We start from the raw sequence: 27024 nt of genomic DNA, 5'->3' as shown, positions 1-27024 counted from the left end.
CTACTCAGACAAAGGTCCCCAAGCTCTTGGCTCTCCCTCTAGGCATCTGAGTGGCACCGGAGGCGATCCTGCTAGGAGGGTCTCTCACTAGCCTCTCTGTTAATTCGAGCAAGTGTTCGGTCATGTCCAAGAACCAAACGAACAGATCAAGGAACTGAAGATTCCAAACTCAACCCTCGACTAAGCAAGGCATCCTCATCAATCATGTCTGACCTCCAGGGTTGGCTACTACCCGGCTCCTGGGCGTAGCAGTGTGGATCTCCACACGTGCTGCTGGAATGCTGCAGCTATTGCCTTAAACAGCAAGGCTCAAAGCCGAATCCAACTGCTTTCCATTTCAGTCCGGCAAGGAGGGCAAGGTTAAGCTCCCCACTCCTTCGAGTGCAGCTTGAACAGAACAAGACAGACATTCCTCCTGCAACTTGTTAACAAAGAGGTAACCCATTGGTACAGAACTCAGACAGCTTTAGTGAATCTTGCCATTTGTCTCCTGACCTTAAGGAACATAATTAATATGTTTTCATTGCCAATGAGTAGATTGTGTGTGTACCAACTGGAACTGCTCCTGCTGTGTGTTTGATTCCAGCAACGATGGGGTGGGTTGGATTTTAAATGATGTGTGAGCACTTCTGTTCTTTCTGTGCTCTGGTTTATGTGTTATTCATGACTTGCATTACAGACATGGCTGATACACAGATGTAAATGTTATTAAATCTTTTGTATTTTAGAGGCTTTGTGAAAGGCTTCTTTGTTTTCAAATACTTCCCTTAACCACCAAAAATAACCAGTAAAACATGACAATGTCTTGGGAATGTTTCTCCACCAAATCTTCTGATGAAGAGATTTCCTTCTCCTTGGCTATCTTTTCATTAAACAAAAGCTTTAAAAGGGTGGCAAATGGACGAATTTCATTTGTCTACCACCACTCAAGAACAATGCCAGGTATGTGTTTTCATGCCCTGTTGTGTGCTGTGGGTGTGCCTTTGTGTGTGGGTGCAGAGCAAGACATCCTGCGAGATCAGAGCTCCACGGCACCCAAGCCTTGACTGCCCATCCCAAGCGCAGTTGGTTTACAGCACTGGGTGTCTGACATAATTCTTCATCTGTTTTCACTCTGCTGTCTGCTCCTCACATTTCTCAGGCTTTCAACAGATACGTGGCACAGGCTAAACCTCTGGGTACAGACAGTACTTCATCAGGGCCTGCCTCTCACTGGCTCACTTTTCTTTATTGATTTTAAATTTAAACAATGCTCTCAGGCCGAACAATACACCTCCACAAATACAGCTGACTTGACTGAGCGCAGTGGGGAAAGAGGAGACACCCTTGGCATGCACAGCCCAACTTGGAAGGAGACAAAGGTCAGGGCATCTGCCGACCCTCAGAGACCTGGGGATACCTGCTTGATTTCAGAAGTACCCTCCTGGACCCCGCAACAGAGACCACATCCATCAAATGTCTGACATTTGGGTCTGTGGTCTGGCAGTGGCCATCCTGGGCGTACTATTCTATCCCTTTCCATCTCCCTGAGACTCTGTCTTGGAAGAACTATTTCCGTACAGGCATCACCCCCATGATCACGTAAGCAGGTTTCCTGTGCTGGCTACAGCTTGCATGTTTGACACCATGAAGTTGCCTCTTGCTTTCTCTGTTCTATTCCTGGTTTCATCCCCGACCCTTCCAAACTGTTTTTGACCTCCCCCTGCTCTGCTTGTCATCTTGAGGGTTTGGATGGAAGAATGGAAACATCCCTGTTCTCTTTTCTCCCCACAGTGGCCCTGCTTTTCAGAGAAGCTGCTAGTTCCTAATGCATGTGACACACAGAAAATGGCCCAAATGCCTACATCCCCAGTGGAATGTCAAGCAAACTGGGTAAATAGTAACTAATCCATATGCCAGGAATAATCCACCATGTTAAGGATGAAAGAAAGGGAAAGACTCCTCCTAGATGTGAGGATTGGACAGGGAGATGACCAAGTTAAAAACAGCTGCCATAAAACTGCTCTCATGAACAAACACAAAATGATACCAAGGCAAAAAAAAATTGCTGTGCTTTGGTACTAACAGGCTCTGTGACAAGGTCTATAAAAAAGCTAGTTTCTCTCCATGGAGTTCTCTTTTTTCATTTTACTGTTGCAAATATGATACACATATTGTTAAAAGTAAATAATATAAGAGTCATAACAGGCATTTAACCAATACTGCTTTCAAGATTTCCCTGACCACCTAATGAGGCTGACAGCAGGAACTGATGTGGAGAGATACATGTTTATAACAGAGGGCTTAAATTCTGTGAAATTAGTGAGAAAACTTTTTGAAGTTTCTGCAGGTTTTTTTTTTAGTGCACATTTTCCATGAACTTTAAGTAAAAGAGTTATTTATGTATTTTAAAGCGCTACGGGGGGAGACAGACAGATCCACATGGCTGCCTTGGCCCCAGGTTGAGCCATGACAAAGCAGCGAGCTTCCTCTAGAGCCTTCTACAGGGGAGGTAGGGACCCAAACACTCAAGACCACCTCTGGCTACTTTTCCCAGGCAGTGTCTTATTTATGCCACAATACTAGCCCCTCAAGTACTTTGTAAAGATTGCTCCTACATACAGATTTCAATTTGGGGTAGGGTGGGTAGGGTGGGGCGGGTGGGTGGGAGCACCAAAATAAGCTTTTTCACTTTCTAAAATTTGTATTCGAGATAAAGAGGCTTGAATTTGCTGGTCTCTCCCCCGAGGGCCTCTGACTGGAACTAAAGCCAAGAACTCATTCCTAGGGCTCCCTGAAACAGGTTGTAGGGACCCAAATCCTGGAGCCATCCCATCTGTCTCCTGTAGCCCGCATTGGCAGAAAGCTGGAGCCAGGAGCCTGGGGGGAATACTGAACCAGGTATTCTGATATGGGATGGAGGCATCTTAACTATTGCATTAATCTGCCTCCTAAATCTGTTTCTCCTCATCTGAAGCATCCTTCTGTGTGTGTCATTTTTTTGGCCTTAAAATGCTATGAACTGTAATGAAGTCCATCAGTGTGTACACACACAGAAGAGTAAGTAAACAAATACAAGAAGGAAACAGCTTCTTCGGGTAAGAGAGCTATAGAAACAGAGCATACACATTCACCCAAGTTTTTCAAAAAGAGCCTGGGGAGATAGGCCGTTGATGACCTAGAATAACCATGTGTAGGGGAAGGCTGGAAACAGGCTGCAGGTATGAAGAGATGACCTGGAATTCTGTGCATGTTTACAATGGAATATAAAACTTCAATGACACACCCGAAAGTGAAGTTCTCTGACTGGAAAGGATACTACAAAGGCAGCTCCTTGGGCTTCTTGTCAGGAGTCTTCCTGCTGTGACTGAAGTGACTTTGTGGTTATTAGAGGATAAGGTAGAAAGATGAAGAGCCTTCAGAAGGTAACACATGATGCATGGGATGAAAAATGAAACACTGATTTTCAACAATATTTTTGCATCAGCATGAACTCTTCATTCAAGTTTGTCTACACACTTGTTGAAGTCACCTCATACAAGGAAGTTGTAGGAAGTAAAACAATGAACGAGGATGCGGTAGTAGAGCAGGATGGCCGTATGCTAATACCTGGGCGTGACACTCGCGACTTCACAGATGCAAGTGAGGCTACAGTGCTGTAGATGGGGACATGACCCTGCACTGTTTCAGTTCAGTCTGACCACAAGAGACGTGCAAGGGGGAGATGTGGCCATAGGGCCATGAGTAACCGATTGAAGATACAAATGAAATAGCTGGACCAAGCAGTAAGTGCGCCACTTGAAACCCAGGAAAAATAAGGATGTAGTTGGGTTCGTCAGGCCTGCAGAAAGGAATGCCGTCCCAGTGTCCCAGTGAGCCTTACCTTCAGCTCCATCAAGACCCACAGACCTGGATGTAACTCAGTGGTCTCCTATTCACTCACTAAGACAGCCCAAGGAAACAGCAGGAGGAGGTAAGCCCCAGGTTGCAAATCTGATTTAGAGAGATCTTATGAATCAAGACACATGAATACTTATATAAACCCTGTTTAAGCATGTAAGACATTAAGATACCAGTTTCTGTAAGGCATTTTCTACTAGAAGTGATCGTGGTTTATGGAACAAATGGCTGTCAGGGGCTGCGGCAGGAAACACAAAAACTAGGACACTCACCACCCAGCAGACAAGCACCTTAAGTGGTGTGAGGTGGCAGCCCAACCCAGTCTGTCAATACTGAAAAACGAGGCAGACCTGACACTGAGTCCATAAAGGTATTGACGCATACAACCAAATGCACAGGACACACAAATGACAGATGAAAGTATTGACAAAGTTAGGAAAATCATCATGTTCCAGTATAGTAACCCAGGCAACTATACCAAAGGATGTAACAGCTACAGGGTGTGAATTTACTGAGGAGAGAATAGTCACACAGCCTTAAGTTGTCACTCTTGGTATTAGTAATGAATACTTCAGAAGGCATCGATGGAGTGACCATGTGGATGAAGTGACCAATCTTTGCATTACTAAGAGATTATTAAATTTCACATGCTTGTTAATATGAGGCAACAAGGTACACGTAACATCTATGGTGCCAAAATGAGACAAATCGTGAGGAAGCAATCAGATGACTCTAGGATGGGGACTTGACAATCATTCTGGACTTCTGAAGGAAAACTGAATGCCAGGAAAACCTACAGTGCTGGGAGGTGTGTGGTTGATAGGCAGACCTTCTGTTCCAGCAGCATCCACACGAGGGCTTATTAAGCAAAGAATGCTAGGAGCACCCCTGGTTAGTGGGACTGAGGGGACAGGCTTCTAGATGATCCTGATGTGTGTAATGCTGTGGGAACCATGAGTGGACATTAGGGAGTCCGAGAAACCCCACTGGAAAAATGGAGGAAGTTCTACCATGAGAGCGTTTCAAGGAGTACATGGGAAATGTATGCTTCTAGTCCTAAGGCCAAGAGACACCATCAGCAACTAAGCACTCCCATTTACTGATGCGTGTGGCAACCACGACTGAGTTATGCTGAAGACAAAGGTCCCTGCTTAAACCCGCTCTCCAACGTGGGTGACAGGGACCCTAATGCTTGACACTCACCTACTGTTCCTCCAGGTGCATGGTGGTAGGAAGCCTGGAGCTGGGACTGAGACGATCACTCTGAGAGGGGATGCAGGCATCACCCCAAGTGGTAACCTCATTGCTGCTGCATCAGAAACCTACCTTATCAGTGATTTCAACCTTAAAGTATACCCTTGTAGAACAGGTAATACACTCTGTATCAATGCTAATTTTCCTAGGTACAATAATGGTATTGTTATTTCACAGAAAATTGTCCTTATTCACAGGAGGTAGATGCTAAAGCATTTAGGAAGGAGTCTGATGGTGTCTGCAATTTATTTTAAGGCCTCATGAAAAATGTATGGGTATGCATCCAGACTCAGAGAAAGACACAATGTGGCAAGATATTAAATGAATTTAGATAAATAATACATGCATCTTCGATGTGTTATTCTTTTACCTTTTCGTAAGTTTGAAGTTTCTCACAGTCATAATTTGAGAGGAAAGGGTTTGTTTCCCTTGGCATTTGATACTTGTTATAAAGACATGACCACAGGAACAGTTTTCAAATATGTTAATTTCATTCCTAGCTAGGTGACCTATGTATGCATTTCAAGCTAACACCGAGAACTTTTAAGGCCAATGCTGTCTTCTTCGAAGTCACAAAAAATCATCAGTCCCCGCACCCTAATCCCACCTTCTCTCCCTTTCCTCACTCCACACATTTTCCACATATTTTACATCCTTTCCCTCCCTCCTTAGTTCCTTCACAACAACGTATAGGACACCTGCACAAATGCCCAACTGAGACGTTTTCCAGCCATAGTCCATTTCTTCCACTAATACCCAACTGTTTACGAGGATCCTACTACGTGCCAGACAATACCCTGCCTTGGTAATTAGAATGCAGGAGTGGAATGAGATGCAGCTCAGATGGTGAGTAGGGTAACAAAAGTTAGGCAGCAATTACAGTGAGTTTATGAATCTCTTCCAATGAGTTGATACAAAATGGGAGTTGAAATATCTTATGTAAATGAAGGCAGTAACAAGAGTTAGTGTTAAGACATTCTCAGTGCTAACTGTTCTGTAGTACAGGGCTTTCAAACTGGGTGGGGTGCATGATTAATGAATCTCAATATTCCTATGTAAATTGGGAATTATAACTCCTGTCTATGGACTCCCCATAGCGCCTGTGAAAAATCCCAGCTAATGAACAGCGAGTGTTAGCACTACTCGATGATAGTGTATTTGGGATAGGCTTTGGCAGTTTGTCATCTTTTTTTCTAATAATGAGCTATCTATGGCTGTTCTATTCCTGTATTTGTCAGGATTATACAAGCCGATGTAACAAGTAAGCCCCAAATGTCAGTCTTCTGCTGTGCCTGTGTGAACATTTTCCTTCCTGCAGAGTCAGCGCAGGCAGCTTCACACGCTTGGTTTGTTGCGGTTCTGCTTCCTCTGACCAGGGACAGGCCAGCAGGGGAGAAAGAGTGTACTTCATTCTCAAGCCTTGTCCATGAAAAACACACTCCCCCCTTCTCTTACCAGCACTGACGCTTTCACACACTTAGGTGACCCCAGCCAACAGCAAGGGAGAGTGAAACGGAGTCTAATTCATGCTAACTTGATACCACCCAAAGAGAAAGAAAAAGCAGAAAGTACTTGATATTAAAGTGCCAAAAATGTTTCCTCCTTTCATCTTAGAGAACGGAAATGGTAATCCCATTGTTAATTCCCAACTCAAGAGCAAGACATCCCAAAAGCTTTGTGGAAAGGCAATTAACCTTTTTTGAATTCCATGCATTCGAGGGGTGTTACAAATAAAGTATGCATAGGTTATAATTTTCAAAAGTGCTGATTTCTTTGAAATGTAGAATGACAGGGATCTTCCACATGCTGGGTCATCTTCAGAACAGCTGTGGGCAACCTCAAGCCAGGAGCCTGGAACTCCATACAGCTCTCCCACATGGGTGACAGGAAATCCAAGCACTTGGGTCATCTTCTGCTGCGATCAGTGCCTGCCGTACAGGGAGTAGCTGCGGCTCAAATGGACACTCGTTCTGATGCCAGAGTTTCAAGTTGTGGATTCACTGCTATGCTATAACACTACCCCTAAATTTTAATTTTTGAGATCAAGATAAACTTAATTTTTATTATTTCTCTGAGCTTTGTGAATTGCCCAGATAGTATCCTACTATCTTTCACTCCTAAAACACGTTTGTTACATTGACTTGTACCTCGGTCAGCAGTATGTATTTACAGGCTACTAAACGGAATCACATCTAGGTAGAGGGGCCAGAATAGTGTGTTGGCCACCACTTGTGTTGCTGCCAGGTGCCTGGTGGTATCCGGCTGCCCCCTTTCTGATCTAGACGCCTGCTAATGGCCTAGGAAAGCAGTAAAACATGAACCCAAGTGTTTGGATCCCAGTACCTACCTGGGAGACCAGCAATAAGTCCCTGGCTTAAGCCTGGCCCAGAACTGGCCATTGTGGTCATCTGAGGACTGAAGAGGATGAGGGAATGTCTGTCTCCCTAGCTTTGACTTTTGACATAAATGAAAAATGAATCTTTTAAAAAAATAAAACCAATAGAGTAAGCTTCATGATGGCAAAGTGTTGGTCTACTGTAGACTCTTGGGGTCTAGATCTGAGCCTAGGATACAGTTCACAATAAAAGTACCTTAAGAATGTTCTAAAACCTAACGTTTTATTTTATACCCTGATTTGAGCTTGTGTATGCATTGACAAGATATTATGGGGGCAAAAACTTTGACACATTTAGTCATATTAAAATATCAGCAAGCCCTTGTGTTTCACCTCCAGTAACTGAAAATGCCACAAGGTCCCTCAAATTTCATTTTCATACCAAAGGGAAAAAATGATGCTGTCTATTGATTGTTCACAGGGAAATCAGTAGGTGCATTTAACGGAAAAGTTAAAGTTAAGGGACCCTAACTTCTACACAGCCTGAACTCATTAATGAAAACTAAACATTTCCAAGCTCCTGGATGACAGCAGCTTAAAGGCCAGCTGGGGTGTGGGGAAGCAACAAAACCAACACAAGCTCAAACTCACGACTTACAGGTTGAAGACCTAGACCTGACCAGGATGAGGAGAAGGTGTTGACACATTCACAAACACAGCACCAGTTGAGCCTGATGACACCAGGAGTTAACACAATCAGGTGATCCTGGGAGATGCTGCGTGGTGTCCTTTGTGGAATCAATGTCCATACTGAACAGATTACTCTGAATCAGTTTTTGTCCTCTTTCTCCATCAATCTACAAATGACTTCTTATTTTGTTACTAGAATGTCAGCACTCAAGATCCGTTCCAAAGACTAGGTCTTGTTTTTAACAAAGCAAGTTTATCTTGAAGCCACACAACAGTAATTTCAATACAAATAGGATCTAAATCTTTGGGACTCACCATAAAGCTGTACCTCCAAGTAAGTATATTCTACAATAAGATTACAACCGGCATGCCAACTGCATGTGAGAAACACGTAACAAGTATCTTAACTAAGTATCTTTAATTTTGCCATTTTGGTCTGGGGTTCCCAGAATATGACTCTTCTAAAGAGAGTGTCTTCACCCAAAGAGATGCTGCATCAACTTTCCCTCTGCCTTCCCCAAATATCCAAAAACATCTCCTTTAACAAGAATTCTTTCCTCCCCTCCCCTCTTCCTTCCTTCCACAGGTACATAGACCAACAGAACTCTCATGCCTGCAATAGCTTGTCTAGGCCAGGGCTGAAGCTAGGGGCCAGAAAACTAATCTAAGTTGCCCACATGGTTGGAAGGTACACGACTGTTTCAACCAGCACTGCTGCCTCTCAGGCTTTGCACTGGCTATGAATTAAGCCCAGTGATTCCACTGTGGGACCTAGGCATTTTTTTTCTTAATAGGAAAGACAGATTTACAGAGAGAAGGAGAGACAGGAAGATCGTCCACCTGCTGGTTCACTCCCAAAATGGCCATACTGGCCATAGCTGAGCTGATCTGAAGCCAGGAGCAAGGAGCTTCTGGGTCTCTCATGTGGGTGCAGGGTCCCAAGGCTTCGGGCCATCCTTTGCTGCTTTCCCAGGCCACAAGTGGGGAGCTGGATGACCAGTGCATTCAAGGGGATGCATTAGCCACTAAGCCATGATATAGGGTCCAGGATCCTAGAGACCTTAAGTAGCAAGCTCAATGGCCTAACTTCTCCTTAACTTTCAAGGCCCAACTGAAGTGTCATATCTTCGTAGAAGCCTCTTCTGATCTCTCCAAAACAGACCCAGCAGCTCCTAGTGTTCGCCCTGTGTCCTATGCATGGCATACATTCCACTCCTGCACAGTCAAGCAGTCCTTTGGTATGTTGACTGCGGTGTAACTTGTCTGAACAGGGATATCCTCGTGCATATTTGACTCCTCAATCCACACTGCAGCTCGTGGAATTAAAAATCTGACTAAAGTTTTTGCTGAATAAATGGACACATGGATGTATCAAACTTCTCTGTTTATGGAACAGAAGGCCTACCAGGTCATAAAAAGAATTTGTAAGCAATCCATGAAAAACACAATGGTTATCTTATGGCCACAGTGATTAAAAGCAGAGGTTTAAATCAGAGAAATGTCTTTTTAAATCAAACTGTAAGTACTAAAGAGAAAAGAACATGAAGAACATTAGATCTATAAAAATAATCGAATTCGTAATATTATCCCCTCAAGACAACTGCAGCCCTTGGCTAATTCAACCAAAGATTTAACACAATCGAAATCAATTTCTATTTAGCCAATTCGACTTTTCCAGAAAACTAAAGAAGGGATACTTTCTTACTGATGTCATGAATTGAACACCTCTACTGACACTAAAGCGAAACACCCACCCACCCACCATGACAAGTAATGTGCAGACTATGTACGCATAAATAACAAAATATTTAACGCATCAGATTGGCCAACAATATAAAATTGTTATACATCATGACCCGTTAGGGTTAACTTACAGATACAAGGTTGGTTCAATAGCTTAAAAATTAAATATTAAATCACTACGTCAGCAAGTTGATAAAAGACAATTGCAACTGAAATGCAATTAAATAGTCATCTCTCCATGATAGAACTCTCAGCAATGAGGGAATGAACATAACCATCTTCATACTGCAAGATATTTTCAAAACACCTTATACTGACTATTGAAAGGCTCAACTTGGTCCTCCATCCTGAACTTGATGGAGTTAGCTACACTGAACCCTTGCTATTCTATCCACGTAGCCCCATCCTCGCGTAGCACGCATGCTGACCTCTCACTTCCTGAGAGGCTCGGGAGAGATTCCTGAGAGCAGAAGGCCCTGAAACATATTGAGCAGCACTGCACTGTGTACTACAATGCTTATATTGGGGGAAGAGGCCAGTGTTTGTACAAAATCCCTGCCCCCAAACATGGGTCAGTAAGACTACCTGAATCTCAAAATTTAAAACTGGGGATAATTCTCTTCAGCATCAAGGCATGTCCTTGGAGACCAAGACAGAAGGCATGTTGTCCATTAACAGCATGTCTGATCCGCTCCCCCATACACACACACACACACCCCTCTAGGGGCCACAGGGCTTCGTCTCTAGGTTATTAACACAATTACCTTCTATGCATAACACACTATCCTGAGCACTGGAAAATGCCTCTTTTTAAATCTCCAGGCCTGCTGAGTGGATGTTATGATGCCCTGGGCCAAAATGAAGAAAACAAGACTTGGAAGACATTGTTCAGTCTTTACACAATCAAGCTACCATCCTGACCGCCACTGCATAGCCTACAGTTGCTGTAGCTTCTCCTCAGCACTCCTTTCCTTACAACAGGATTGGGGATCATCAGAGACCTGTGTCTGTATAGTTTCTGATTTTCTAAAAGTTTCATGTTTTATGAAAAAAATCAAGATGCTTTTTTACAGTTACAGAAAGCTTTTCAACGTAACTTTTTAACTGACAGACACCGCCCCATCATCACCATAGCTAACCCTCACCTTATCTCATCACTGGATACTTGAAATAATTGCATGAAGTGACTAGCTTTGTTGTTGTGCTTTATTTATTTTTACAAATTGCCTACAAAGTGAATTTCAACAAAATTTGTGTCCATGAGGCCAGCAAGAAGACACAGCATGCTAATCCTCTGCCTGTGGTGCTGGCATCACATGCAGGTACCAGTTTGAGTCACTGATGTTTTACTTTTGGATTCAACTCCCTGTTTATGCCCAGGAAAGCAGCAATGGATGGCCCATGTTCTTGTGCTCCTGCACCCACAAGGGAACTTCAGAAGAAGCTCTTGGCTTCCAGCTTGACAGGCCTAGCTCTGGCCATTGTGCACATTTGGGGTGTGAACCAGCAGATGAAAGCTCTCTTTTCTTTCTTTCTGTTCTCTCTCTCTCTCTCTCTCTCTCTCTCTCTCTCTCTCTCTCCTCTTTATACAACCTGCCTTTCAAATAAAAATAAACTTTTTTAAAAAGCACATTCATGAATCCCTGGGGCATAGTTTCCTTCCTTCCTGGGACCCACCAAGTGAGTTCACAACGTACTTCCTAAAAATTCTTATCCATAACTTTTACTCCCTCTTCTAATACCTGGAGGCCAAACAAAGATCACAGCAGGGCCCGGCGCGATGGCATAGTGGTTGAAGTTCTTGCCTTGAACGTGCCAGGATCCTATATGGGCACCAGTTCTAGTCCTGGCAGCCCGGCTTCCCATCCAGCTCCCTACCTGTGGCCTTGGAAAGCAGTTGAGGACAGCCCAGGGCTTTGGGATCCTACACCCACATGGGAGACCTGGGGGTGGGGAGGTTCCTGGCTCCTGGCTGCAGATTGGCTCAGCTCCAGCCATTGCGGCCACTTGGCGAGTCAATCATTGGATCGAGGATGTTGCTGTATATTTGCCTTTCCAATAAAAATAAATAAATCTTCAATTAAAAAAAAAAAGATCACAGCAACCAGGATTCCTGGTGATCTCATACACCCACTATAGATTTCTTGGGTCCACGTTACATGCAAGCCGTGATAAAATCATTGTTTTCCTAGCTGGGAGCTGCACTAACCCTGGCTCAGACATCCCCCCACTCTCCCTTCTTTAAACTGTAACTCCTTACTATTTTCACAAAGACCGTATTATTCTCTGGGGCTTTGCTGTTAAATTTTGTCTTATTATACACACATGAACATTATACAAAACCAATCCAGCTTAAAGAATGCTATATAAAAAACCATATATAATCCCACCCCTACCCCTGTGTAACTACAGTATGTATTGGTTTTTCACTTCCTAATCTTTTTTTCTGCCTATATATTATAAGCATCAATAATTTAATAATACTAGGTTTGGTTATTTCCTTGCCATGTATTTGCTTATCATATTAGAAACTGAACAACCCTGGAATAGGCAATAACATCATGTTATGTCATTGTGCTATAATCAATTGAGCATTCTTACCCACATGGATAACTACTACAGTTTCATATGATAAACATTACTGTGGTGAACATTTTAGTCAAAAAAGACACCTTGTCCATGCATTTCCCATTCTTTCCTTAGCACAGATTCCTAAATGTAGTATAACCATCTCCATAAATATGAACGTTTTCTGATCTCAAATGCATTGGACCAATATGCTTTTCAAAACATACAGTGAATCCATTCAACAGCCCTTAGAGATGGCTATTTGATCACATCTGATCACATATAAAATGGCAAAATCTATTCCAGGGCAGTCTTACATTTCAAGCCTCTAATTCTTAGTGATGGTCAATACTGCTCAGGAGCATTGGCCCTAGCATTTCCTACTATATTTTGCCCAACTCTGTATCTTCAAATCTACCATGCTTCCTGGATGACTGGAAATAAGAGGGTTTTACCAGAAGCTCTCTTACTAACAGTGTACCTACAATGCACTGAGAAAAACTGTCTCCATGGAATTTTACTATCTGAATGTTGGTGTTCCATGAGCAACTCCAATCATTTAGCCGAGCTTTTTTCCCCATGCATCACATACTGTTACAAAAACTTGAAGCGCATTTTTTCATTCAACCATCACAACACTATGAAGTATGGAGTATTAGTCACAGGATTCAGAAGCAGAGGCAAAGAGACATTAAATCAATGGACTAGGGACTTGATGTGTGATTCCACAGCCTGTCTCTACACAGTGCCTCCCACGGGCAATGGAAACAGGGCCTGGATTGGAATCAGACTTTGAAACCCTGCCTTCACTTTTTCCTAGTACAATCAGAATATTATCCTGTCCCAAGGCAGTGGCAAAAATAATCCAAGTCTCTGTAAATAAGGCATCCAGCAAAATGTTATGATTTTAGAAAGAACACGAAAGAGGTGCATTTTCTGATGTAGAGGACACTATGGATTCACTCCATTCTATCCTGCTTTCTTCTACCACAAAAACATTAAAACTGGAATATGCTATTTTCCAATAAGGAACAAAGAGGCAAGCATCTCCAGGATTTTTGTTCAGATGAAAAATAATTTCCAGGATCCTAAATAATACAAACAGCAGTAACGGCTGCTTTGAGAAGCTACAACTGACAAACAGCACATAGTAAGGCAGGATCAGGCATGATATCTCACTGGCTAAATCCTCACGTTGCCCATGCTGGGATCCCCTGTGAGTGCTGCTTCATTTCCCAGCTGCTCCACTTCTCATCAAGCTCCCTGCCTGTTAAGCAGTAGAAAATGACTCAATACATTGGGATCTTGAACCCACATGGGAGACATGGAAGAAACTCCTGGTCCTGGCTTCAGATCAGCTCAGCTCCAGCCACTGCAGCCTCTTGGGGAGTGAACCAGCAGATCTGTCTGTCTCTCTTTCTCTATAAATCTGCCTTTCCAATAAACATTTTAAAATCTTTTTAAAAATCAGTAAGACAGAAAGAGCCTACCTACCTACACTTTGAGGCCCTGGAACTCATCCTCTGCCAGCATCCATTCTCAGTGCAGTGTGAGGAGACTAACTGCCTACACATTGAGATCACTGTTGGATTTCTGTTGCTTACAGGTTAATATGCATCTGTTCTGATATGCTTTCCTCACTATTTGCCATTGTTTCATGCATTTTCCACATAACACAGAAAATGCATATTTGAGGATCACAGCACCCATCACCAAGTAGCCAATGTTGACATAGTTAATGTCAATGAGTGTTCTTTATCCATAACTCAGGACCGTAGGGGTTGAGTGGGGCGTGTCTACCTAAGCTTCCTGTCCATTAACAGATCTTGCAACACTGAGTCATGGACTGATCACTAAGTGGGGAGATTTCAGTAAAGTAAAACTAGTAATTAATGCAAAATGATTTTTTGCTACAATAAAAATTGGCGAGATTTTACTCACCAGTAACAAGAAGAGGGATAAGGACTTAGGTATCTCACAGCTGATATTTGATGAACAGACCGGGCTCCTCATTCGGGGATTGCTCCTAATTAAAGTGACTATAAACAAGTAGCTTACACCCTCTAGTCCTCAGTTTTTACCTCTGTCACATGGGGATCCTAACCCCTACCTGCAAGGGTTACACAGTCTATGTGAAACTAACCTGGTGCTTTGAAATCGCAACAAGCAATCAAAAGACGATGCTAACTATGACAATAAGAGACTTAAGCAAAGAATAGGACTCTGTTCACCTGAGTATCATGTACAATAACCTACTGTGGGCCATGGCCGTGGGATTCTAGCAGCAGAGAGAAGTATGTTTTAGTTCTCCACCTCTGCTGCAGAGCTTAGATCAACAAGCAGTCAACACAAAGGAACAAGTAAATTAGCCAGTCTTCTAAGACACTGACACCATCTAAGCTAAAAAACCAAGAGGAGTTCAGGAACAGTAGGGGCGGTGGTTACGGGAGGATAACCACGGAGCCGCACCTAGCTTTAGTCTTCAGAACGCAATGTTTCTACCTCTTTGGAGAATATAGAAGGACCAACCAAGTCATTTGTTGAATTAATGTCAAAATACCAGTTTCCTCCGAGTCATACAATTTGTGATTGTGATTGTATGATACAACTTGTGCCAATTACAGCACAAGTTCTCCTCATTAAGAAAAAATACAGAATGCAATTTGTCTGACCCTAGTGACATATCTATTGAATGATCATCTTCCAAACTTTGCCATTGAGTGTGTCACCAATCACTGAAGAGGATTCAAGATAATTGGTTGCAAAAGGGACATTAAAACCATTGTCTAAACCTTTTCTAATTATCTTTAGAAAGTGTATATCATTGTCCCATGGTCCTGCACTCCACAAATGTAACACTTTGTATCAATTTTTAATTTAGAATAAAAGAACAATCTGAACATGGTTGTACTTCCCTGCCCCAATTAAGCCACTTCCCACCCTTTATTTCAGGCATTTTTTTATCCGACAAGATGGCTTCGCCACCAGCAAAGCCCCTTCTCCTCTGCCACCGTGGTCCTACCAGACCCACAGCAGTGCTACGAAATATCGACTTGCAAAGTAATTAGGATATAAGTATTCCGAAAGAGAACACATGGTTATTTAAAGCCATCAGACAGCATTCAGAGGGAAGATCTATGGAATCCCAGGGCTGAGCATCATCACACTCTCTCTCTCCCACTTTTTACATCCAGAAAAAAAAGAAGAAAAAAAAAGACGCATGATAAATCTCCAGCCAATATGACCCGCTCAAGAGTTTTCAAACAAAAGCCTGCATGGAACGGGATATCTGGCAGACCTGGGCACTTGCCTTCACTAATAACCATTAAAGTTGTTCCTAGTAAACCATTTTACAGTGACATTAGAAATATCAGAGTATGCGTGAGCATTCATGACTTGCTACACCCCGTTAGCGTGGCACCACAGCTCCCCGTGGCTCCCCAGCCTCCTTTGTCTCTCTCATGCTTTCTTTCCCCCTTCAACATTTCATTTCCAATGACACGTCAGCCGTCTTTCACCAACCTCAAAGGGAAGTTGAATGCGGGGCTCACAAAGTTAAGCTGACATTTGCTCCCTTCCAATAAAAAATATTTAGTCCATTAAACATAAATACCTGTCATTATGATACATGGACTGGGTGCAAACCTCCCGGTTGCCTCTGATGTTTATTACATCCAAACAACTGCAGTGCCTGCATGTTTTCAACTTTAGTGTATTGATTAAACTTTTAAATGGCTGCCATATAACCCAGGGACAGCGGGAAGATTAATTTGCGTCAATGTTCATCTGTAATTCATTAGCCATTTATTCTTTACAACCACATGGGCTATCAAGAAAATGCAGCCCATTTTTCACTCGGCACAGGCTGAGAACAGATCCTGAAATTGGTGCTGCATACAAATAGCTTCCCCAGGTCTGGCCACTTAAACGGCTTGGTTTTGCAAAAGTTGAGGTCGGCAGCAGGGGAAGGAACGTGAAAAACCCAAAGCAAGTGGCGAGGGAAAGCACGCAAGCTCGGGGCGCACACGACCGAGCTGAGCTTGTCCGCTCTCTTCTCTCAATCCGCAGACTATGGTTTCTGCTTCCAGTTGGATGAAAGGAACGGAAACTCTCGTCTGAACCGAGGCAGTTAATAACCCGGGCTGTTTTTTCCCAGTCATCCCTTCTCACTCCCTTGCTAAGATCTCCTAAAATGCCATTTCTGGCAGAAAACCACAACGAGTGGCAGTGAAGTGGAAAAGTCTCTAGCCTGCAGGAACTTGGAGCTGCCATCTCAGGAATGGTGGCATCTGAACCGCCTCTCCCTGAAACTGTGGAATCTCACCCTGCCTGTTCTTGGGCAGGTGCCCAGCTAAATAGCGACGCGCTTCCTGAGGGAAGAGGTAAACCATCTGGCTTCTCCATGTGCCCTCCTGAACCCCTGGGCGGAACACAAAATGCATATTAAAATGCATATTAACAGCATCAGCGGAGGGAGCACCCTGGTGAGAGGCCATTCCACACACAAGGCACTTTGCGGGGAAAGGAAAGGGGAGACTGCGTGTGCTTGGGCTGGGTTAGAGGAGAATAAAGCACATGGGGGCATTATTTACTAAGGATGAATCATTACAGTGGAGAGCTCAGCGTCCAGGCCTCTCTATGGCTAATCACAGAAGTGAGCAGTGAGCACGTGCGTGTACACAGATACACACACACTTACAGTTGGGCGACATCTGGGGAAGACGGCTGGCTGGCAGGGACCCATTTGCAGATGCTCAGGGCGACAGCGACAACTCTTTCTGCTGGTCGACAGTGCCCACAACAATCAAAGGCACCAGGCACACTGGTAACCTTTGGAAACAACAACGTCTATGAAAGAGACAGAGATGGCACAAGAGGCTAAGGGGAGGAGGCGGTAAATTACCCATTTATAATATAACGCTCAGGCTGCTTACAACCTGAGATAAAAGCAAGCCCTTACAATAGCGTCCATCTGGAGCCATCTTGCTCCTCGCCAGGAGTCAGTACACAGCTCCCTTTCAGGACCTTTGTGGGGATGTGGGGCTGACATACAAACACACAGTTTGAGTTTGATTTGGCTGGTGTAGGGTGTGATAGAAAAATATCCAAAGAAATGACCATGAATTGTCCAAGCATATACTGGGTTGAAATTCAAGGCCACTAAGACGCAGCCCTCTGCCATGAACAGGATCCCTGAACTACATCTGTTTTTTTTTTTTTTCCCTAGGAACTAGCATACTGGGCTTTGCACCTCACTGGAGTTCCATAAATACTCGAAGAACACTTGATCGATGCAGCCTAAGCACAGATTTCATTTGTTCACGCACTCGGCAGTTATTATCGACAGTATCATATCCACTGCACTGATCCAGAGCCAGCAGACGCGAGAGGCGCCGTAACCTCTGGACAATAGGAAAATTCTAGTACAGTAGCCTTTCACTTCCCTATGGAGATAAGGGATTGTCTAGAATCCCAGAACATTAGTTATAGAGGACCATGGCTATATTCTTTATCTGGTCTTCTTTTTGGTCGAGCCCAGAAAATGACAGAGGTATCTTGTGAAATGAACAAGAGCTAGAACAAAACGTGCCTGAAGACCTAAGCAAACTCTGAAAATAGCTTACTGAAAATTTCAGGCCCCGTGAATCCCAAGAATAAACACAATCTCTGTAGGTAAGGTGAAGAGGACTTTTGGAGATGATCTTCCACAAACGGGCTTGCCAAGTCCATCTATGGAAGCTGACCTTGAGTTTTAGGTATTAAAGAAATTATATGCAGAATATAATTTATTTAAGAAGTAAATACAGAAGGAAAATAATTACTTGTGTCATTCTTGGGGGTTGGGGGCACTGGAGAGCATGAAGAGTATGGGAACTCATTGTCACAGCCTTATGTGAGGACCTGGCCATTCACTCCAGCAAGCTAACATAACACAGAATTAGGGGCAAAAACTCGCCTTCAGTCATCAAAGAAAGAATGATGACATCTAGGAATGTCAAAGTTACTGAGGTCCCAGAGCTCTACCATGGGAAATTAGCAGATGCAAGGGCAATTGATGACACCTACTGAGAGCCTAACACTGCCCTGGCCACTGCTCCCTTGAATTCCAAGGCCTCAAGTCCATCTAAGGAAAGAATGTCCCTGGGAGCAGAAAACTACAAAGTTCACAGCAGAGGTTTTTGTTACAAGGAGCAGGTAGGAATGGGAAGATGAAATGCCCAATAATACATGAACTCTGTAGAATACTAGGCAGCCATTAAAACAGTATTGATGAATGAAATGCAGAAATAGAGAACAGCCTGAAATGTTGGAAGAACATAAACAATTCTAAGTTAACTCTGCTGCGCCTATGTATTTGTAATACATACATACACACACGTGTGTGTTTTACCATATGTATGCATATGTTATGTTTTACCATATATGTATATATATATATATGTGTGCGCATGTATATGGTAAAAAAGAAAATTTAATTCATACTTTAGAGTTAATATTATATAAAATACATATTTATCAAATGTTCCAACAGTTTGATTTGTTGCTTTTATAATTGAAAAGAGTTCTAAAATATTTAAAGTCTGTGGAACAGAGGAGAAAAGGAAAGTTATGAATATTGAAAGGAAGATTTGTATGGCAGGAACTAGATTTTGGACTTTAAGAGTCCTTAAACAAAAGATTTTAATAAACAGAATGGAAGAGAAAGAATATTTTCCTTGCTAAGCAGAGCCTCAGAATGTGGAATAATGAAGAGACTGGTCTAGCTGGTGTACACCAGGCACTTTAGGGAAATAATATCAAATAAATAGCACTGTATAAAACTTGCAAATCTTTGCTCATGTGACAGTTTAAGTATTTCCATTCTACCTGACCCTTTCCAAAAATAGTCAATGCATTTTGCTCCCAAGCATTCCACTTTATACCTATCCAAGTTTGTGAGTAAAATGAAATTTAAAAAAACACACAGCAGAGATGTGTTTAGTTTATGTTTTCTAATATTAAGAAGTGATTCTGCATCTAATATTGGTAAATTAAAAAATAGTTGAGATAATTTGAAAATGGAAAAGCATGTGTAATATTTAAAAAGAAAGGAAACAAGGTAGAGAATAGGGGTGAGTGATAATTATTATCTTCTAAATAGCAATGTTACAAATGTTAAACGTCTGAAAACAGTCTGAATGGAGGGTCAACAGTATAATATAAAACTAGTGGATTCCATTAAAAACCTAGACTGATGAAGTTGCCATGTTCTATCAGCAAGCGAGTAAAGTGTTCTTTCGTATATGCTAGTTAGACAAAATGAATCTGAAATCTTCAACAGGTAGTCAAATATGAGCAGAGTGACTCTAGCCCAGCCACAGCAAACATGACCTCTGGCTCTCTGATCTCCAGTAAGATTCATCAACCCAGACGAAGAAATAACAAGGGAAATATTTCCAGAGTTGGCCATATCAGAAGTTTCATTCTCTACTTAAGAAACAACATCCACAAGTAAAACTCACGCAAAACAAAACAAAAAGCCATTTAACAGGACAGATAAGGGTTGCTAACTCCACTGTGGTGCACATCCCGTGCGGATCAACATGAACACCAATGTCTCCAAAGGCACTTGGGGAAACCAAGAGCGAACAAACGTAACTGAGCATGCTCAGGTGCATGAGGCCTCAAAGAAAAACATTTACAAACAAGAGTCGTTTAGTTATTTTGAAACAATGGTAATGTGTAGTTTCTGGTCACACAGTGAACTAAACTATTCTGTTAGGAAGTTGAAATTATCAGCTCTCTGCACTAGTTATCAAATACCTTCTAAAAACAAGCAAAGAAAACCAATGCTTTCCCAGCTCTTGTCAGACGTCTGTGAATGAGTTTTACCTATGACAGACAATCTGTATTGGAAGGACAATTAACTTTTCACTGAATATATTTTTATATTTGCAATATTTTATATTGTTTAAATATACACACATACAGGGGTTTTATTTAACTTTTTAATATTCATTACAAAGCTAACATAGCACTATGGGCAGAGAATGTGCATCTGATACCACATTTTTTCAAAATCTGTTATAATGGATTTGAAAGAGAAGCAGAGAAAGTTACAGAGAAGGAGTAGCCTCTACCTACTGAGTCACTCCCTCAACTGCCTACTGTCACCAGACCTGAGCATCCAAGGTCTGCAATAGCAGGAGCAGAAATTGGGAAAGGAGGCAGGATTTGAACTGGGAACTGATATAGAATGTGTTCTCAACCAGCGTCTCAACTGCTACATCCAATACCTGCTCCAGGGTGCAACGTGGTTTTGAAAATATTCCATGTGTGGGTCTGGTGCTGTAGCCAAGTGTCTAAATCCTTTCTTTCAAACCACCAGCATTCCATATGTGCACCAGTTTGTGTCCCAGCTGCTCCACTTCCCATCCAGCTTCCTGCTTGTGCCCAATCAGTCGAGAATGGCCCAAAGCCTTGAGACCCTGCACCCATGTGGGAGACCTGGAAGAAATTCCAAGTTCCTGGCTGGGATCAGCTCAGCTCTGGGCATTGCGGCCACTTGGGGAGTGAACCAGAGAACGGAATATCTTTCTCTCTGTCTTTCCTCCTCTCTTTTAAATCTGCCTTTTCGATAAAAAACAAACAAATCCTTTAAAAATTCCATGTGGGCTTGAAAAGAAAGTGTGCTATGTAACTGAATAAACTTCTATTTATATCATTACAATCATCTTGTTAATTGTATTCATATCTTTACACTTCTTACTATTTTAATTCTTTGACCTATCACAAATGTAATATTTTGAGATCTTGCACTATTATGTAGATTTTAATATTCCTTATAAATGCAATCATTCATTACATATTACTCAAATGCTTGATTTATATGATATGCATCAATTACTGGTCCAAATTACTTCTATATTTAACATCTCTAAAATGAATATATCTTCAAAGGGATATAAGAAGGTAGTTTATCATACTACAATTGCAGTCTCTGGTTGTTCACAGCAGTGGCAAAATAATAGTGTATCTTATAAGCCTGGGTATCCTAGATTCAATGAAATAGGATATCATAACAGGTACATACAAATTTAATTTTTTTTAAAAAATAAGCATTCTATGTTAAACCCACTTTTAGTCATTTCTCCATCAATGGTTGATGTCTAGAATGCTAGGAGTTACAGATAAATGCAAGCATGTTTCAAAGTTAAAAACAATAAAAAGATAACACCTATTTCCCATGAACATAATGGAAACTTTTCACATAGCAATCCCTATTTCTTCTATTAGTACCTGGCATATTTTCTCCCACTCTGTGACCTTAAGGTTTGGTCCATTTACTGCTAAAATATTTAACCTACTGACCACCAAGTGCAGTCCACTTACACTGACACTGACTTTGCTAGCCCCTTCAGGTATATTTGTATTTGTTCACATCTTCAAAGGTTATTTTTCTACTCCCCTGCTTTTTAACATGTCTTTTCCCTTCTATTTTCAATTGTCTGCTGGGTTATAATTTGTGTGTCTGTGTTAAAGTTTTTACAACACATTCATTTATTTGGAAGGCAGAGTTACAGAGAGAGAGGAAGAAACAGAGAGGACGTCCTTCCATCTACTAGTTCATTCCCCAAACCACACAGGTGCAGGGACCCAAGACTTGGACCATTTTCTGCTGCTTTCCCAGGCACACTAGCAGGGAGCTACACTGGAAGCGGAGCAGCCTCTCTCAATCCAGAGTTCATAAAGGATGCCTGCAAGACAGGTGGCCGCTGTGCCTATCGCTGATTAAGAAGTCTAAAATTAGGATCTCAAATCCTTTGTCTGAATAATTTAGCTCTGATCAGTTCTTCCTGCCTTAAATCTTAGGTTTGATACAGGGTCTTTTGGTTAAATGTTAAAATTAAATGCACATGTTCACCATTGGTTTATTCATCCTTCCTTTAATCCATTTTATACCTTCCTTCCATTGACACTTTTAGTGTTTCTCAGGTCCAAATCCAAGGGTTCCTCATGGTTGCACCTTAGGCTAGTAGTATATTCTTTCCATTGTGAACATATCAGTAAGTCTTTGTTTTGCACTCACTACTGAAAATTTCACTCTCAAGGTAGTTCCACTTTAGTTTCTTAGTTCTCTGAAAATGTGAATATGTCTCCTTGGTTCTAATTAGAGTCAGAAATATGCTTTTTGGCTCTGTCATTACTATGTAGAGGATTGTTTCTCTAGCTACTTACAGAATCTTCTCTTTGTCTTTGGTGTTCTGCAGTTTCAATACTCTTGCTTGGTTGGAGCATAGAAAAATGTATCCTGTGTGTTCTAGGTGCTCCTTGAATGTTCTCAGCATGTTGAAGATTTTTCAATTAGCTCCTCTTCCAGTATTTTTTTCCTTTCTTTTTCCTGTGTCTCCTTCAGGAAATTGGAAGTCCTGAAGAGAAAGCTGTCTCATTCTAACTACTCCATCATCAAGCCTCTCGCAATTTTCCTCTTCTTCTATTTCTGTGCTGCATTCGGCACAGTCTCCCTAGAGTTCCTTATTTATTCCCTCCAAGTCTCTTCTCAGTGATATATTTTATTTAGTTGAGCTTTCTAAACACATTAATTTTTATAAAGTTTTATTTAGATATTTTCCATATTGACTCTTTTGAGCATTTTACTGCATTGTTTGTCATTTTTATTTCTTTGATCATTTTATACAGATTAGTGGCACATTCAGATTATAAATCTATGCTGGTACCTGCTTTAGTTGGAGGTTTTAATTGGTTTCTTTCATTAACTCCTAGGTGAAATCTTCTTGAGTAATTGCTAATTTCTGTGAGGTCTTGTGTGTCAACCCTGGCAACTGACATCCTAACGTCATGAAGCTCTCTTTAACAAAGATCTGTGCTGTCAACCCTAAAACTTATTAAAGGGCTACACTTAATAAATGCATTTGAGATTCATATTCCCCATATTACAATAGGTGTAATAATTTATTCCCATATTTTAAAATTTAGATTTGGTGGAAACATCAGTTTCCTTCTAACTTCAGCTCAATGTAACTTTTTATTTTCTCCTTTGATTACTTCCTTTATTTCTAACTGACACAAAAATATATACGTAATAACTATGTTGATGTGAGATATATTCAAAAGGATAAATACTGGAATGTATAATCTGCTAGATTTTGTAATATATGTCTATCATTTTAAAAAATACTTCAGTAGAAATTATGCCACTGAATTTTTCAATCAATGCTAAATTATGCCACTGAATTTTTCAATCATTTAACTAATTAAAAGTTTTGAAACTATTTTCTTTTTGACAGCTGTACTATTTAGCCTTTTTTTTATAAGCTTTTTTTTTATAAGTTTATCTGAACGGCATATTCTGAAACATTTTACACTTAGCTGTCCATGGACTCTCAGATTCCAAGAAAAAGCACACATGTCCATATACTCTGAAATTTCAATATCAGATTAAGTCCTAAGTTAAAAACCAAAGATAAAAACCCAGCAAATCCAGAAGCAAATACAGCAATTCAAGAATATTATTTCTTAGTCTGCAGCAACTCTAAGAGGCAAATACAGCAAGTTGAGATTGTCTTTGCAAGGTACTGAAAGCCTTGTTTTTCCTCCTATGCCTGCACTCTCTTAATCATAAAGCCTAAACGAGCACTCTAGAAGTATGCATTACAAGAGTGTCTATACTTCTATAGATGAGATTGTTACGACAGTGCCCAAACATATTTGCACAAATGCCTGGTATCTGTATTTCTAGCTTTCTGGAAGCTCATTTCTTCAGACATGGAGAGGAGTGTACCAGAAATGATACAGCATTATTCTTTATGGTGCTGATAGGTGACTGATGGCCTGTTTTCATTTTTGCCTACTGACAGCACTTAAATTCCACAATTAAACATCTCCTCATTGTCCTCCACCCTACATGAGGGGAAGAACTGATTTTAAAAAAAAATCAAAGGGCTAGGGTGTCTGCTCCCTCAGGACCAGTGGGACAATTCAAATTCAGCAAACCTTGGTCTTGGTCTACACGTGGGAACCACCTCCTCAGCAACACCCCCTTCACCACACAAAACCTTTGCTCTTAAAGTCATGGAGCCCCTTCCTTCACTCAAGCCAAACTGACCAGCATGGATGGCTGCCCTGTGCTCATGTCACTAATGAATGTTTGTACACCCTCTTGTTTGTGTGACATCATCACTTTTGACTCCAGAGCCAGTTTGGGAATGGGATGGTTAATTGTACCCCACTCCTGGCTAACCACCAGACAACAGATCCAGTGAACAGGATGGCCTAGGTACTTACTCCTATCACTTGGACTATTTTTTTCACCAACTCTGCTGCCTGCTTACAAGTATGTACTTTTGGTGCCTGTGGGCTAACATACTGAATCCTTCCAAGTTTTTATCATATATTTCACCAACTTAGACTGAAACACTGGCATCTAAGATCAAGAGCACTGGATTGGGAAGCTGCTGAAGTTAGCATGTGTCCTAGGTCACGTGTCTCATCCTGAGCATTCTTTGTGTCTAATAAACATATATGATTTGATTCTAGCGTCCACTGTGACTCTCGCCCTAAGACCACTGGTTGTGCATAAATCCAGCACTGACTCAATAGTAGCATGAAGCAAAAGGCTAGCAGATCCTCTGTGGAGTCCATGGGTCCAGTCAGCAGTAGTCCTGTAAACATCAGTTGCCACAAACCTTGTGGAGGCCTACACTCTTTGAAACAGATCAATGTCTAGGGTCCCTAGTAGCCTATGCCTATGTCATCAAAAGCAAAGCAGATCCTGACAGTTACACAAGCAATACTCAAGCACCTTGCAGCACAGATGCTGAAGAAGAATGCATTGTCCTCGCCCATTATAAAGAACCAGAGGACACTGCCACCAGTTCAAACTGTCCACTAAGACACTGTACATCTACTGTTTCACCTTAATTCTTCCTAGTCTTAGCATCCAGTACCTTAACATGGTGAATATGGACACCTGACCAACAAATAATAAATTGTTGTAACATTTTATCTTCGCTCTTAAAACATCATCTTGGGGGAAAAAAATGGAATGGCATGGAACCACCAACTCCTCTCATTGTTATATAAGATATATTTTGGGCCCGGTGGCGTGGTCTAGCAGCTAAAGTTCTCACCTTGAATGCGCCGGGATCCCATATGGGCGCTGGTTCTAATCCCGGCAGCTCCACTTCCTATCCAGCTCCCTGCTTGTGGCCTGGGAAGGCAGTCGAGGACGGCCCAAAGCTTTGGGACCCTGCACCTACGTGAGACCCAGAAGAGGTTCCAGGATCCCGGCTTCGGATCGGCGTGCACTTGCCATTGCGGCTCACTTGGGGAGTGAATCATCGGACGGAAGATCTTCCTCTCTGTCTCTCTTCCTCTCTGTATATCTGACTTTGTAATAAAATAAAATAAATTAAAAAAATAAGATATATTTTAAGAAAGGAACCATTAATTCTACTATCCTCCAATTAAGAACAAATGTCGGGCCCGGCAGCGTGGCCTAGCAGCTAAAGTCCTCACCTTTAATGTACCAGGATCCTATATGGGTGCTGGTTCTAATCCTGGCAGCTCCACTTCCCATCCAGCTCCCTGCTTGTGGCCTGGGGAAGCAATCGAGGATGGCCCAAAGCTTTGGGATCCTGCACCCGTGTGGATACCTGGAGGAAGTTCCTGGCTCCTGGCTCCAGATCGGCACAGCACCGGATGTTGCGCTCACTTGGGGAGTGAACCATCGGACAAAAGATCTTCTTCTCTATCTCTCCTCCTCTCTGTATATCTGACTTTGTAATAAAAATAAATAAATCTTTAAAAAAAAGAACAAATGTCACTGATTTCTTTGGTTGAATTGCTTTTGATATCATAATTATGAAGGCTTTACTGAGTCTGAAGTCATGAAAACTTACACCTATATTTCAAGAGTTCTAGTTTTCATATCTGATCCATGCTGTATTATTTTTTGTGTATATTACAAGGAAGGGGTCAAAAACTCTTCCATTGTGGCCTGTTGCCCTTATACCATTTGTAGAGAACACAATTCATCTCCTCGTGTGTATGTCTTGGCACAATTGCTGAAAAATGAAAGGCATATCTAGTAGAGACAGTGGGACCAAGTCTGTCTTCCAGAAGGGATGATGGTTGGCGCTTAGGTAAGGTAGGTAATGACATCTGAGGTCACTGGTTCTGGAAGATCTCAACTCAAAGTTTATGCCTCTCCATTTCTTCCACAGAACTATGAAAATAGTGCCATCCTCTTCATGGTGAGGAAGGCACCCTAGACCATCCATGCAGTTTGCTTACATTAACAAGCCACATCAAAATTTGATGGAAGCCCCAGAAATGGAATTTTGTTTTAAACTCCCTGTCTGAACTCTTTTCATTATGCACAGTTAACATGTAAGATCAACTTTGTCATTCTCTCAAACCTGAGTTAGGAACTACAGGCTTTCCAGGATCAACCTTACTTTTCTATCCTATAAAAGGAAAGAAACATATGTGATCACCAGAGTCCTAAAACCCTGACACATCAGCCTCTGGGGATTCGGGCGATTCAGCTACTT

The 27024-nt window shown here is 41.8% G+C and overlaps 1 protein-coding gene across 1 annotated transcript in view; it reads right to left on the bottom strand.

Annotated features, from left to right (window-relative positions):
- LRMDA (leucine rich melanocyte differentiation associated) overlaps positions 1-27024 on the bottom strand; it is a 1013179-nt gene that overhangs the window by 12758 nt on the left and 973397 nt on the right. The gene's annotated exons all lie outside the window — the stretch shown is intronic.

Source organism: Ochotona princeps, chromosome 13, assembly GCF_030435755.1.
Source record: "Ochotona princeps isolate mOchPri1 chromosome 13, mOchPri1.hap1, whole genome shotgun sequence".
NCBI classification, from domain to species: Eukaryota; Metazoa; Chordata; class Mammalia; order Lagomorpha; family Ochotonidae; genus Ochotona; species Ochotona princeps.
The sequence above is the reverse complement of the archived record's forward strand: the minus strand, read 5'-3'. Positions and strand labels throughout refer to the sequence as shown.